This window comes from Crotalus tigris, unplaced genomic scaffold (assembly GCF_016545835.1).
Source record: "Crotalus tigris isolate CLP2741 ecotype Arizona unplaced genomic scaffold, ASM1654583v1 scf7180000018585.330925593:3314079, whole genome shotgun sequence".
NCBI classification, from domain to species: Eukaryota; Metazoa; Chordata; class Lepidosauria; order Squamata; family Viperidae; genus Crotalus; species Crotalus tigris.
In genome coordinates this window covers 3,323,942-3,337,641 of record NW_024097088.1, presented here as the reverse complement: position 1 = coordinate 3,337,641, position 13,700 = coordinate 3,323,942, and the positions used below count along the sequence as shown (strand labels likewise).

The 13,700-nt window shown below is 54.1% G+C and overlaps 1 long non-coding RNA gene across 1 annotated transcript; it reads right to left on the bottom strand.

Annotated features, from left to right (window-relative positions):
• Positions 1 to 1,699: 1,699 nt before the first annotated feature.
• LOC120313222 lies at positions 1,700 to 13,145 on the bottom strand. Its single transcript, XR_005558087.1, has 3 exons — positions 10,619 to 13,145; positions 9,991 to 10,087; positions 1,700 to 2,216 (listed from the first exon to the last, which is right to left on the bottom strand). It is a non-coding gene; the product is annotated as an uncharacterized LOC120313222 (long non-coding RNA).
• Between the last annotated feature and the right edge of the window lie 555 nt (positions 13,146 to 13,700).

The window sequence follows — 13,700 nt, the reverse complement described above, 5'->3', positions numbered from 1 at the left end:
ACTAGCATCGAGGGAGGAACCCACAGCTCATGGGCCCTCTGGGCCCCCAAACCTTTTCATAGCCCCTGTGTACATAGGCACAGGAGGGCCCCCCCACTGGCCAACCACCTCGGGCAGAGAGGCTGAGCACAGGGTAGTGCTGGCCAGGACAGCCCCGTGTGCAGCTCAGGACGGGGGCTGGGCTGGCGTGCTGAGGCTGCAGGCCCAGGAGGATCTCAGTGGCGGCCAGGCTGGGCCTGCCACTTCCTGTCCAACTGCCAACGTCACCTTTCCCACACTTGCAATCGGACCTTGATGTTCCCTGCCATATCAACAGGAACCAAGTGTTTACCTAGTGGCCCTGGTGCCAGGAGGGGCAAGGCCCACCTGGCAGCAGGAAGTGGCTCTAGCAGGCACCCTGGCTCCCTTCTGCCGCCTGCTCTGCTGCTGCCCAGCACTTGCCAGTCCTGCCCAGTGCCTGGGGGAGGGAGAGATCAGACCCCCTTTTCCCAAATCCTGCCTCCTCATTCCCTGGAAGAAAAGCAGTCTCTTCTTTGAATGTGACTTGGGGGGGGGGCATCCAGGGGTTCAGGGCTTAGAGCAGGGAGCCCCAGCCTCTTCCTCTCTTCCTGTTGGGGGGGCAAGGGCTGCCGTGTCCTGAAGCTGCTTCCTGGGGTGGAAATTCCCTTCCCTCACAGAGGTGGGGGAGCCCTGAGAAGCTACAGGGCATGAAAGTGGGGGACCCACTCAAAATCTGCTCATAACCAGGGAAGCCTCAGGTGATAAGACAAATCCTTGTGAAAATACATATTGGGCAATTGTGTGTCATTGCCCCCACCAGGTGGAAATCTTGCCAGGATCACTGACTCATTGGTATCGGCTGCAGAGTTTGCTGAGTCTCCTCTTCTCTGGAAGGCCAGGAGTCTCTCAGCAGGACGTGCTCAGACCTGAGCAAGGTTTGGGGTGTGCGTTTGCTTCCTTTTCGGGGCATTGTATAAAAATCAAGGCTACTGAAAGGAAGGTGCCATTCCAGGCTGGGAGCAGCCTGCGCTCAGCAGAGAAATTGTTGTGCATAATCCGTCACTCACACATGTTCTGTGTCCTCTGAGCTGCACGCAATTCAATGTGTGTGAAAAAGTGTCCAGCGAAGGCCAGGGACCTTTCCAGGCCTGCTGGAGAGAGAGCTCCGGGCTGGTGCCAAGGAAGTGCTGCAGCCGGGGAAAATGCTGCAGGGGGGCTGAGAGAACTACAACAGCCCAAGAAAGTCCCCACGACAGAGTTCCCTTCCAAAGGATGTGAGTCTTTGTGTTTAGACTGAGGCTGCCCAAGAAGTGAACCACCCCACTCAGCTGGGAAAATCCCCCCCGCCCGTGTGGTCAGTTGTGTAGATTGTCCACATTCTTCTCAGGACTGTGAACTATTTTGTGCCCTGACTTCCCAGCATTAGGAGGCGTGTACAGTCTCTCCCCCCCTTCTCCTTTTTTGCTGCCTGCCTCCTTCCTGCCTCCTGGGTCCTTTCCTTCCCCTCCCTCCAGGTCAGCAAAGGGCCCAGGAGACTGCAGGCAGCTTCGTCTTCTGCTGCTCGTGGCCACTGATTCACCTGTGGCCCTGCAGGGATCATCACGGATTCCCTGTCTGGGAAAGGGAAGGTCCAAGCCATGGCATGTCACAATTCCTGGTCTTTTGTTCTCAGGTCTGACTGTGGTGTGGCAGACCGTGACTTACACAAGCAGGACCAGAGATTGTGTACCGTATAAACTCAAGGGGGAAGATTGCAAAATCCTTGCCATATTATTCGCAACTGTTTATGCGCAATCTGCTTTTTCTTGTTTTGGGAAAAGTGTTGATTTAGCAGATGAAATAGCAACTCTGGCTGGAGTCCACACTGGAAAAACTGCACAAAAGGCACATAGTATTTGTGAATTCTCACCCTTCCCTGCAGTCCATTCCCGTGAACTCTGCTGCTCTTGCTTACCTTAATAGCAATTGGCACACAGAAACATTGTGCAGCCAGTGAGCAGCTCCCAGCAGAGTTAACCAAGGGGACGGGTTGGGGAAAGCTTTGCCCAGCTGGCCAATTGCAGCTGAAGGCCAAGAGGAGATCCTGCAGCTCCCAACAAGTTGATTTCACCAGTTCAGGAGAAAATATCCGGGCATCTGATAGTTCACCCTTCTGTGTCCACAGCATTTGCTTCCTGGTGGAGTTTATTGCTTGCAACAGCTGTCCAATGTCAGTCCTGCAGAGCAGCAAAAAGATGTAAACTACTGATTAAGCCCCACAAACATATACATTACTGAAACAAGCATCATGGCTGATTATATTATCTTCTCCTTCCACAATAAGCAGCCATGCAGTATATTAAGTAAATAAGGATGTCCAGAAAGGGGAATATATTTGTGAGTGTGGTGAATCCCAGAATTAAGGGCTGACATAAGTTCATTTTTGCTATTAGTGGTAAAACCGTTCACTTAATTGCTCCTTGGTTTAACTCCCTCCTCCCTTTCTTTTCAATCTTGTCTGTACTGCTGGAATGCTGACCTTAGTGGGGAAAAAATGAAAATTACAGAAGGAAGAGCCTTTCATAGCCACTCCTCTGATTACTCGGACCAGCCAAGTGGACCTATTAATACCTCCGTCCCTCAAACACTCTCCCAGTTCTCCACCTGAGCTGTCCTGGAGGAATGGGGTCCCTGGTGGGTCTGACATCTGGACTTCCACCTCAGCTGCTTTTGCTGGTGGTTTCTTTTCACAGGACAACTAAGAACTTCTTTGAGAGAAGACCACCCAGATCTCATTATACAAACTACATGTAATTGGTTCAGAGACTCTTAGCTCAGACAGCTGTTTCCAAGATAAAGACACTTTCAGATCAAACTCAAGTAAAAAGAAGCCAATGTTTGCCATGTGGGTAGGCAAAAACATCTACAGGTTTGGGAAATGCCTGTGCATGGCCTCGGAATTTCTCTTGAGGAGGCCCACTCTGTTTGCATGAAAGGGTGGGTGTGAAGGAGAGAGATGACCTCTTGGGGCTGCTCTGGCCAGTCCAGAGCCGATGGCCCAATGACCAGTCGTCTGCAGAAGAGAACAACCCTTAGTCAACGCCAGGCAGGAAAAACCAGGGCTTTTTTTCTCATAGAACGCCCAGAGCGGAGTTCCGGCACCTTTTTTGGATGGAACCTTGTAGGGTAGGCAAGGCGGGTTGTTTGACGTGTGTGAGTTCCGGCACCTTTTTTTTTTTTTTTAGAAAAAAAGCACTGGGAAAAACTGAGAAGGTTTGAGAAGCTGAATCTCCTTTGTCTGGCTTGCAACAACTTGCTGGATGCTCCCTTCATCGGTTACCATGGTAAATATTTTTGCTTGGTTGCTACCCACAGAGTGATGGGTGTGCACAAGTTCTCTGTGCAGAATGGTTGCACAGACCCTTTCTGGAGGAAGTGGGGGGAGACGTCTGTCTTCTCCGCTGCACACAATGTTCTCATTCCTTTGGCTGATTTACAGGGGAAACGAGTCTTTTCTGATCCTTGTATGATATAGGAAGGATCACTTGAGCGCTACCCTCCTCCAGGTAGCTTGGAAATCAAACGACATTTAAGAAACCATGTGTAATTAATTAAATGCAGCTGATACAATAACTCCCTATGAATTAAATAAATTTTCCTTCTGCCAGATTGCTCCATCAAAGCCACAGGGGTGTTGAAGCGCCTGAGGCCTCCAAAGATCTATGTGTGAATGCAGCAACACTGGGATTCCTTAGGGCTGCAAGAGGCCTTAATTGGCTTCTGGGCATCCAGGCCTCAGGCAGAACAAAAGGGAAGCTGCTGTCCAGTATTTGGGCACTCCTGAGGTCATCCAGCAAGCCCAGAATGGCTTTCCAGCTGCAAGACCCTGGAGAGTGTCTGGACTGTAAAGATCTCTTCAGCGGTTAGTAGTATTTTTAGGCAATTAATAATCTTGTGATTCTACCCCCAGTAAAGTTCAAGTTGGGTTATATATTTCCATGTTCTTTAAGGATTTAAACAAATCTGCCCAAGAAGAACTCCTTTTTCATTTACTTTTTGTTCCCCCATTGGAAGTTAAGATGGAAGCAGCCTGGAATGCAGGCAGCAGAGGGGAAAAGCCAAAAGGTTCCCAATGAATACGGAAACTGAAGGTCTTTCAAATCCCACTTGCAAGCCCTGGTGAGCACTCCTTCTGAGCAGAGCCTGGCGGGTGGCTGGAGAGCATCTTCCCTTCAGCCTCTTTGCAAGTGGAAGAAGGAGCCAAAGACAAGCAGGGCAGAAGGGAAACTGGCATTAAAGGGGGGGGGGGAGGAAGGGGGGAGGAAGAGAGACAGAAACACTGCAGCCACAGATCAACCTGTGTGGTGCCTTTGACATTGTGTTCCTTGTGGAGTGCCAGAAATTGTAAAATGCAAATCTGTGCCTGTCATTTGCAGTCACTGCCCTCCAAGGGGGTAGCGATCACTGTGCCAAGCCCCATCATGGGAGAGAAAGCCACTTTGAATAACATATGAAAATCAGGCTGTTCTTTTGTGGACTTATTTGCAAAAGGAAACACAAACTAGGACTGTCAAGGTGAGATGGCTGTAATTGGGCTGGTAAAAGAAAAGCTCTGGAGCTCCAGCTTCCCATCAGCCTTCCAGGCTGGGCTGAGGAAGGGGGTGAGGGGCAGCTCCCCAGTCATCGGAGAGCGGCCCTTGCCTTTGGTGCAGATGCAGATCTCAGGAGCCTGAGCCTTCTCCTCTAAAGCAAAAGGGAGGCTGGGGCAGGGCAGGGCTTCCTGGTTCTGAGTTCTAAGTGGCAGAAATTGTGCCCCTTTGCAGATGTTTTGCAAAGCAGGGCAAGATTTCCTGGTGTTTTGGCCACCCCTCCAAGGAGACTAGACCCCCACTTGAAAAGAATCAACATTTCCCTTAAATGTTTGCTGTTTGGCCTGTTCTTAATGACACTCACCATTCATCTTTGCTCCCTATTCACTAACATATAATGAAAAATAAAATAATATCCACAATGCTTTTGGTAATGCTTCAGGCCGTCTGGAAGCTTCCAGATGAGCATTTGCCTTCCTTGATCCTGTGCTGGGCTTCGCTGTGTAACTCTTCCCTGCACACAACTGCAGATTTTCCAGAAGTCTATGCTGAGCAGGATCTCTTCTTAGTCCCCATCCCATTCGCTCAGAGAGTTCCTGAAATCCCGCCAGTGAAGAATAGGAATTCCACAGGCTGAGGACCTGTGTTCCAGAAGGTCTGCTTTTAACTCTTTTATTTAAACAGCCACTGCGCTAACGCAATCCTGTCTCACGCTGGCATTTTGTTCAATCAATCAGAAGTAGAACTCTTGGCAGAGGAAAACAAATGAAAGCCACATCAGGCAAGCATCCCCTTCTTGCAGCTTCTCCTCCTCTGAATGAACGTATATCCTTCCAGCTGGCCTGGCTCGGTGGTGCTGCTGGACTGTTGGGACTGCACAGGAGGCAACTCAGCCCTCTTCCCTTGCAGTGAGACTTCAGTTGGGGAAATCCCAGTGAAGGGAAGCCTCTGGTTTCCCAAGTTGGCCTACATCCCAAATGCCAGGAGGCAACTGAGCAGAGCCTCCTTCTCCCCCACCTGGGGCTGGCTGACTCAACAGGGCATCCAAGGGCACAGCCACAGCCAAAGGGAGGTCACGACAGAGCTACAGCCTCCTGGAACTTCCTGGGACTTTCTGTTCTTCGCACCGAGGCCACTTCTTTGGACGTTCCAGCATGAAAAGGGGGCTTTCCATGCCAGTTGGAGCCTCTCCATCCCAGGCATGTAGGCTGTGTCCTCCCGGAGTCTGCGAAGGTGGGTTTCCGAAGCCACGTGCCCAGGAGCAGGGGAGGGAGGGCAGACCCCATCATGGCTGCTTCTGCTGCTGCTCTGCGTTTCATCATAAGTCACACTACCAACCTGGGCTAGCCTGATATCTGTTTTGACTACCAGACCTGGCCGGAATCCCAAACCCCACAGAATGACAGCCGCATGGATGAAAGCTTGGCAACATACTGTAGAAGGCAGAGACAACAGTCTCAAAGGATGGGAGAAAGGCTGCTACCAAGCCAGCAGTCAAAGCCATGGATAGCCTTGCTTTCCTGGGCTGGTCTGTCTTGAAGGACTGGCCATTCCCAAGGGGCAGGGGGTGTGGGAGGAACAGGATACAAAGGGCAATACTCAGACCCTTCTCCTGGATCTCAAGGAGCTTAAGGCCTGGCTGAAATGGACAATAAGGACGGGCTTCCTTGAAGCTGAGTGGTTAGGGTCCAACAAGGAAACTTGTTGGAAAGGCAGCGGTGCCAGGCGAATGGGCTGGCCTTGGCCCAACCACGCTCATTTGTAGAGGTGGGTGAGCAAAGGCGAGAGCCAAAAGCAGAACCTGTACAAGCCCATGAAATGCTGCGGGACATCTGCCTAGCAGCTCCTGCCCTGCCAACGGTCTCTTTTGCAGCCTGGAGACTTGCTGGAGTAACTGTAAATGGCGCTGGCTTTAGAGAAGAGCCTTTCTCTTCCAGCAGAATCAGGAACAGGGAGGGCAAGTTGTGCCCCCCCCAGGGGACTTAGCTGCTCATTGCCTGGGAGGGGGGGCTGTCTGCCAAGCCAAAGGGCCGACAGCAAGACTGGCCTCCTGCTGGGTTTCAGCCTCGCTTTCCTGCCACACGCTTTCCTGCCACACGCACAGCACAAAGGCAAGTGGGGCCGATCCTCTGGGTCACGTAGGGGAAGCTGGAGGGTGCAAGTGGCTCCCCACAGCCTGCTGGGTCTCTCTGGTGATACAACACCTGTTGTCCTGAGTTCTTTTTCAACTCTGCCTTCCTTATGGTGGCTAGTTGGCCCTTCAGAAATGCCGGCATGTGCCTGGAACCCAAAGCTTATCAGCAAGCATGGAAAAAGCAACTGGGCGTCCGGATATTGTTTTGGGGCAGTTGTCCCAAAAACAAACATCCCTGGGCAGATAAGGAGTGGCCCCTTCTCTGTTTCAATTCTTGGAGTGATAAGCAGATGTTGTGCTCAATTGTGCGCAGCCAACCTCCGCCCTCCCCCCTCCCTTGTCTCTGCACCTCGAGGTAAGCAACCAAGCAAAGCTACTTTTAGTTCCTTCCCGATGAGCACAAATGCACCAAAGTCTTGGTAGCTTGGTGGGGTCTCTGGGTTCCCCCCCTTTCTGGTCACTCCCTCTGCTTACTTTGTGTGGCCCCACTTTTTTCTAAGGGGCAGAGTCCAGTCTCCACCTCTTTTGGCCAGGGTGGTGTCTGCCTAGCTGCTTGCTAGGGACACTTTATACACCAGCCCAGCCCATTTCCTGGGAAAGTGGTTAAAACAAAGCGCTCTCCTTCTGCTGGCATTCTGAACCTCACAGAGAAATTCCTCCATTGCTCCCACTCACAGCCACCCCTAACCCTGCCTGCTTGGGGGGGGGTAAGCCCAGAGCCCCCAGTGCTCACCAGTCTGGGCTGATCCAAGCAGCCCTTCTCCGCCAACCCAGGCTGTGGGTTCATCCATTCTCTTGGCCACATTTAGAGCAGGCCTCTCTAGAAAAGACCCCCCCACACTAAGGCTCTGCCTTGCCAGCATTTGCAGTGAGGTGTGTGTGTCTGTCCTAGTCCCAGCCTGGATTGCCCAGGCAGATGTTTCTAGGCACCTGGCAAACAGTTCCCAACCACCAGCCTGTGCAGTGTCTGTGGCCAGCATGCCCCCAGTGCCTTGAAAGTCCCTTTTTGCTGGGGGAGGTCTGTGCCTCCCCTCTGGATCTCACTGGCCCCTTCCTCAGAAGTACAAGACTGTTCAGGTTAATGATTACATTTTAGGACTTCTTAATTGGGGCAATAAAGGGCTAGGAAAAGCAAATGGGGAGGAAGGACAAACCTGACTTGGCATTTGTGCTAGCTGCAGACACCAACCACCCTGTGGCCTTTTGCTGCCTCCTCTTTCTCCTGCATTAAATGGGATTAATGTTTAAGAAATGGGCAATAAATAGCATGAGATGGATCAGGTGCTAGCCTTGAAACCAGGAGACGGTGAATTCTAACCCTGTTGTGGCGTAAAAGCCAGTTGGGTGAATTTGAACAGTCACTCTCATTTAACCCAGTCCACCTTGCAGGGTTGTTGTTATAGATGTATTAGGTAAATTTGCCATTATGAAAATAACAAAGGTAGATATAAGGGACTAAATAAATGTTCGGCTCTGGCTGGCTGGCCCTCTGCTGCCCTCTGCGAAGCCTCAGTACCCAGAACGGAGCCCTGGCCAGTGCAAAGGGGCGCCTCCGCTTGGGAGAAGCAGGCTGGCCCCTCTCCGGGCTCTCCTAACTGCCACGAATCTGGCATGGGATTGCCTGCACAGGAGCCACTTGCTTCGGTCCAGGCGGCTATTGATGGCGATAAAAGGGGCCAAGGCCAAGCCTGCACTGGCCCTGCACGGCCAGGAAACCTTCCCCATTGCGGCCCCACAGCGCTCCCTGGCAGCAGAGCCCATGTCGTCCCCAGCGCCAGGCAGGAGCTTCTGCCTGCAAAGAGCTGCTCAGTTCAGCCCTCAGCAGCCCGTTTACCCCCCCCCCCGCCCCCGACAGGGCTACGCCGGATGGGCTCCTGCAGAAAGAAGCTCCTGGGACCATCCCTGTTTGGCCAGACATCTCCTGAAGGAAGCGTATCAGACCGCCTCAGAGAAGCTGAATGTTTGGTCTTGGGGCCCAGGCCAAATGCGCCCGGCCCAGCCAGAGAGACACGGGCCCCACCAGCTCCATCTACAAGAGGCTGCCGTGGCGGTCTTTCTCTCTGCCCCCCAGATGCACCGCCACCCCCAGCAGCCCAGGCAAGGAGATGCCTAATCCCACCTAAGCCGTTGCCAGGGAGACGCCAGCAGCTGCCTTACCTGCTGCCACGCCAGCCGGGACAGCAAGGGTGTCAGGGGCCTCCAAGCCCTTCAGCCAGTTCCGGAAAGTCCTCTCCTTGGCTGGGCTGGGAGATCTCCCTTGTGGGGGAGGGGAGCAGGGTTTCATGGCTTTTCTTGGGGGGTGGATTTCGTGTATGCCAGGGAGAAAGAAAACTTTGTCTTGTCTACCATCAAACTGCCCATCTCACCTGCTGGTCTGGTTGTGAATGCTTTCATGGAACTGTCTCTGTTCCAACTTCCTTCTCCTCTGCTGGTGATCTCCATTTCAAGAAAGAAATCCTGCCTCCCTCCCTCCCTCCCCAAAGTGTAAGCAGAGGAGCCCCTTCAGCAGTGAGAGTGTGGGGGTCACCATATCTGAACAGACATGCTCCTCGCTGCCTCTTTCCTGTGCTGTCCCCTAAGCCCCACTGGGGGAGGGGCCACTGGTGAGGGGCGGCACTGAACAAGCTCCTTAGGTGCTGAGCTTGCCATTCTCACTAATGAGCCATCCGACCCCCAGCATGCTCCCTGCACAGCCCAAGAGCCAGAGAACGTGTGGCTGGTCAACTGCTGGGAAAAGCCTTCTGTCCTGGGATCCAGCAGAGGCAAGGAAGGGGCTGGTGGTGCCCCCCCCCCCGGCTCCTGAGTGCCTTTCTCTGGTGCTGCAGACTCTGAGCCAGCAAAGGTTTCCTGAGCAAGGGAGCAGAACTGCAAAGGCCTCACCCTAAATAAATAAAGGGGGGGGCTGGTTCTGCAGCTGGCCCCTCCAAATGCACAGGAGGGGCAGCCTTTCATTGTCCAGCTGTGGCTTTGCATGTGGTCACTCAAATGGAAACACAGAGCAAGAACTTGGCCTTCCTGGCTGTATGCAGCTAGAACTCAACTGACCAATCGTGGCTCCTGGGCCTCTGGCTGAACAGGCTGCTGGAGGAGGGAAAGAGGCCTGCCCTCCAAGGAGAGAAAGAAATGGAGGCACCTCAGCTCTCTTCTCAGCTGCCCCCTCCCCTTCTCTAACTGGGCCTCCTAGGGTTCACTCAGAGGGAGTTCATCTCTGCCCCCTTCTCCCCCTTCCCTTTCTCTGGCCTCCCACGCCCCCTAGCGACACCCCAGGCAGGCTCTCCGGGACCTTACGGAAGGCCTGCTGGGTGCTGGTGCGTTTCTTTCCCACCTTTGTCTCCACCTCCAGGTGTTTCTCCCAAGTTGCTTTCTTTCTTTACCCCTGTCAGTGCTGGAAACAGAACAATCCAGAAGAGAGAAGCATTAGAAACATAGCAAAATTTGCAAGTTGATTCTAAGGTTCGGTAATAAATAGATCTCAACTCCTGAACAAAAAATACTTTCTGCAAATTGTAAGAATCTACAGACAGGAAGAAATGTTTTCAGTAATTATTTTTAGGGCATCAGTTCATTACAATAAAAAAACATTATACTGGATTGTATAGAAATAAAATGGGCAGTCTTAAGATGACGCTAATCCCCTGTTCAAAATGCATGCGGCACTGAAAGCATTTCAGAAGATTTTCCGAAACGGCGGAAGGCGCTGCAGTTCAGGAGGAAATGAACTGCCTCCACACGCGTCTGCAAAGGAGAAGCCTTCGCAGAGCCTGCGATTTCGCGCCCAGGGCATCAGTTCGGGGTTCCCGGAAGACAGGAGAGCGGGTGAATTTCGCCACCGGCTCTGTCCAGTCCTCTCCAGCCAGGGGAGCGATTCTGGGCGGTCTCGATTTGCATTTTGCTTCCTTCATACAGCAGCCTTTACCTGCGAAAGGTCTGCTCTTCTGTCAGCCAGGCGTTCCGGCTCCCCGGAGGCTGAGAGTATCGTGAGGATGCCGCCCTTCCCGAGGCGGGATCCGCCAGGCGCCCCCTTCGGAACTGGAGGTAGCAGCGTTCGAAGGAGCTCTGCCGGGGTAAAGCCAGACTGGATTTATTGCACGTTAAAACTGATCGATGACCGTCTCAGACCGGTGGGCTGGAAACCGCCTTCCCCAGGCCCGCCTGGCTGCTGGCCTTTCCCTCTGCGGCTGCGGGAAGATGCCCAGGGCCGGCCCTGCTGCGTTCAGAGGAACCACCAGGCCGAGCTGCTGCCGTCCAACTGAGGGCTCCCGTCTTGGGAAGGGGGGCGAACGGAAGCGGATTCGCAGCTCGGCAGCCGGAGAACCACGAGCGGCGAAGCCGAGGATCGCCTGAATGCCACTCAACGCGAGGGGCCGCTCTTCCCCGGCTCTCCTGCGTTCCCACGTCCGTGGCGCTGGCACCTGCGTTTCGGGCGCGGGTAGCCTCTCCGCCTGCCCGGCCGGAGCCCGGCTTCCTGGCTGGAGTTCAGCCTCGCTTCTCCCTTCCCTCTTCTGAAACGCCTTAGGACTCAGACGACCTGGGTTTCAGTGGGGTTTCAGAGCGGAGGCCGGGCGGGGAGGGGTTCTGGACAGGCGGGCTTGGCGCTGCTCGGTCAAAATTCTGGAGCCGCGTTTCCCTCCTTTCATATGGGCAGCCAGATGGGGTAGCGAGCTGGCACGCTCGGCAGACCAGGAAGCGCGTCTGAACGGATGGCATGCAAAGAACGGACCGAGTGGGAGCCGTCTGCCTGCGGGGCAGGGGCTCCAGGTCAAGGCCAGCCACCCTGTAGGTTCAAAGGTTGCTTGCCCAGGAAGGTGGCCGTCCCTCTGGTGAGCGCCTCCCTTTGCAGCGCCCCTCTGGGGTCAGCGCTGGCTTTTCCCTGCTGCGCTGCCTCGCCCGGGTGGGGAGGGGCGGACTGTGGGATTCCCTTTGCTTTTCTCCCTCGGGCTGCAGGCTGTCCCTTCCCACAAATCCCGGGGGGGGGCTCTGCTGCTCATTAATGGTGCTGGCATGAATGGCTGCCCTGGAGAAGAGAAGGTTCCTCCACTCCTGTGTTCTAGAAGCCCCAATGGGGACTCAGCAGGGAGGGGCTGACTGAGGCTTTGGAAGGGAGACCTTTCCTTGTGCAACCCAGGGACTCGGCCTCTGCCCCGAGGAGGGATCAGCCCTGAGGATCGTCCAGGAGGCATCAGGCAGAGAGGTGTCTTCTCTGGCTGGCAGGGAAATCCCTTTTGGGCTCAAGATCACATCCTGATTGCTTTCACGCCTCGGAGCTGAAAGATGCTGCGAGGAGACACGCAAGGCTACAAGTCCCTTTTAAGAAATACGAAGGAGAAAATCTCCGTCTGTTGACTGGAAAGACTGGAAAATGAAGCCCCTTCTCCTGCTCCCTCCCCCTCCCCATTACACTTATGTCGCAGTCCTTTGTGTCTCCTTGACTGGCATGCTAGCCAGATGTTCTGCAGCACAATGGATGCGGTCCAATCCATTCCATGCCCTCTCCGTGGTGTGCAACCTATTCATGAGTGCCTGTCGTTTAAGCAGGAGCTCTGGTGCTTTCTTGCAGCCCCTTCCTCCCTCTGCTTCTCTGCCTTTAAAAAAACGATTTCTGTGATAACAAAGTTTTGCATAAAGGCACATCCTTCATGGCCCAAATGGGCTGCAGCATTGCTAGTCTTACAATAAGCGTATGAAAAAGCTCCAATTCAATTTCCTGCCCTGGCCAGAGAGTGGTTTTAAATTCATTTGCAACATAATTTATAGAGATGGGCACAGAGGCCCACACATCCTTTGGCAGCCAAGCCAGGAGGCCTGACCCGGGCCAGCAGAGCCTCAGCAAGAGGAAGTATGTGGGTCTAGTGTAGTCTGTCCTACAGAGTCTTTCTAGCTGGCTCTGCCTGGGTGGTCAAAGCAGCCAAAGCAGCAGGACTGCGCTGAGAGGCATCTGAGGAGGCTCTCCAGGGTCGTGGAACACTCTCCCAGGGCTTGCCACGGGTGGCCACTCTCTAAATACATTTGGTGTGAGTCCTGTCTCTCCATGGTCAGTCGCCCCTCAGGACCCCTGAGGAGGAGGAGGAGAATGGCCGCTTGGCCCCCAGCCTGCTGGGCCGCTCTGAAGCACTTGCTGAAAGATCAACATGGCTGGCAGACCAAGGGGTCTCCCTGCCACTCCTAAAGTGGTGGGCACCAGGAAGAGGGGAGCCCAGTTGCCCCTAGGAATGGCGTGCTGGCCCAGGGGCTTCTTCGGAGAGGCCAAATGCCGTCCTTTTCCGGGAGAGACAGAAAACGGGCCACGGCCCTGAGTCCGGTTCCCCCTGGCCTGGCACTTGTTGGGCTCTTGGCTGGAGGGGCTCCCTTGGGGAGCATTTGGTGGCTGCTGGACTTCATGGCTCTCTCCTTTGCCCAGCTTCCCCCTGGGCTTCCCTTTCAGAAGATCAGCCTCTATCTGCCCGCCCTGGGAGAGGAGAGGGAAAGCAAGCAGGAGTTGCCTAATGGGAGGAATGGAAGGTGCCCCTCCCATGAGGAAAGACCATGCGGGGGGGGGGGGAGAGGGCGTCCAGCTACTGCTGGGAGCCTGCCACCCAAAGGGATTGCTGCAGGCAGGCACTCTTCTCTAGTTTGGGGTCTGATTCTCCTTTCTTCCCTCCCCCCCCCCGCATTCCTGGCTTAAACCCCGCCCTCCCCCATTTTCCTTTGTTCTCCACCAAAGAACTGGAAAAGAACTGGAGAGGCTGCACAGTCCCAGGGACCCCTCAGTTGCCCTGAAAAAGGAATTACCTAAACAGGGGCCTGAATTACTTCTTCTTTCCCATTGTGGTTTCTCCCCCCCCCCCCCAGATTGTTCCTTCAGCAAGCCAAGGAAGTGAGTTGAGCCCAGCTATCATCTCTGCTATTTGGGATGCTTCTGCTTCTGGAGCTTTGGGAAAAGATTAAGGGTCAGCCGGAGACCCTTCCCTCCCCTCAGGAGCAACCAACCTTTCTGCCCCTCCTGTGGGCAGGGCCCTCAC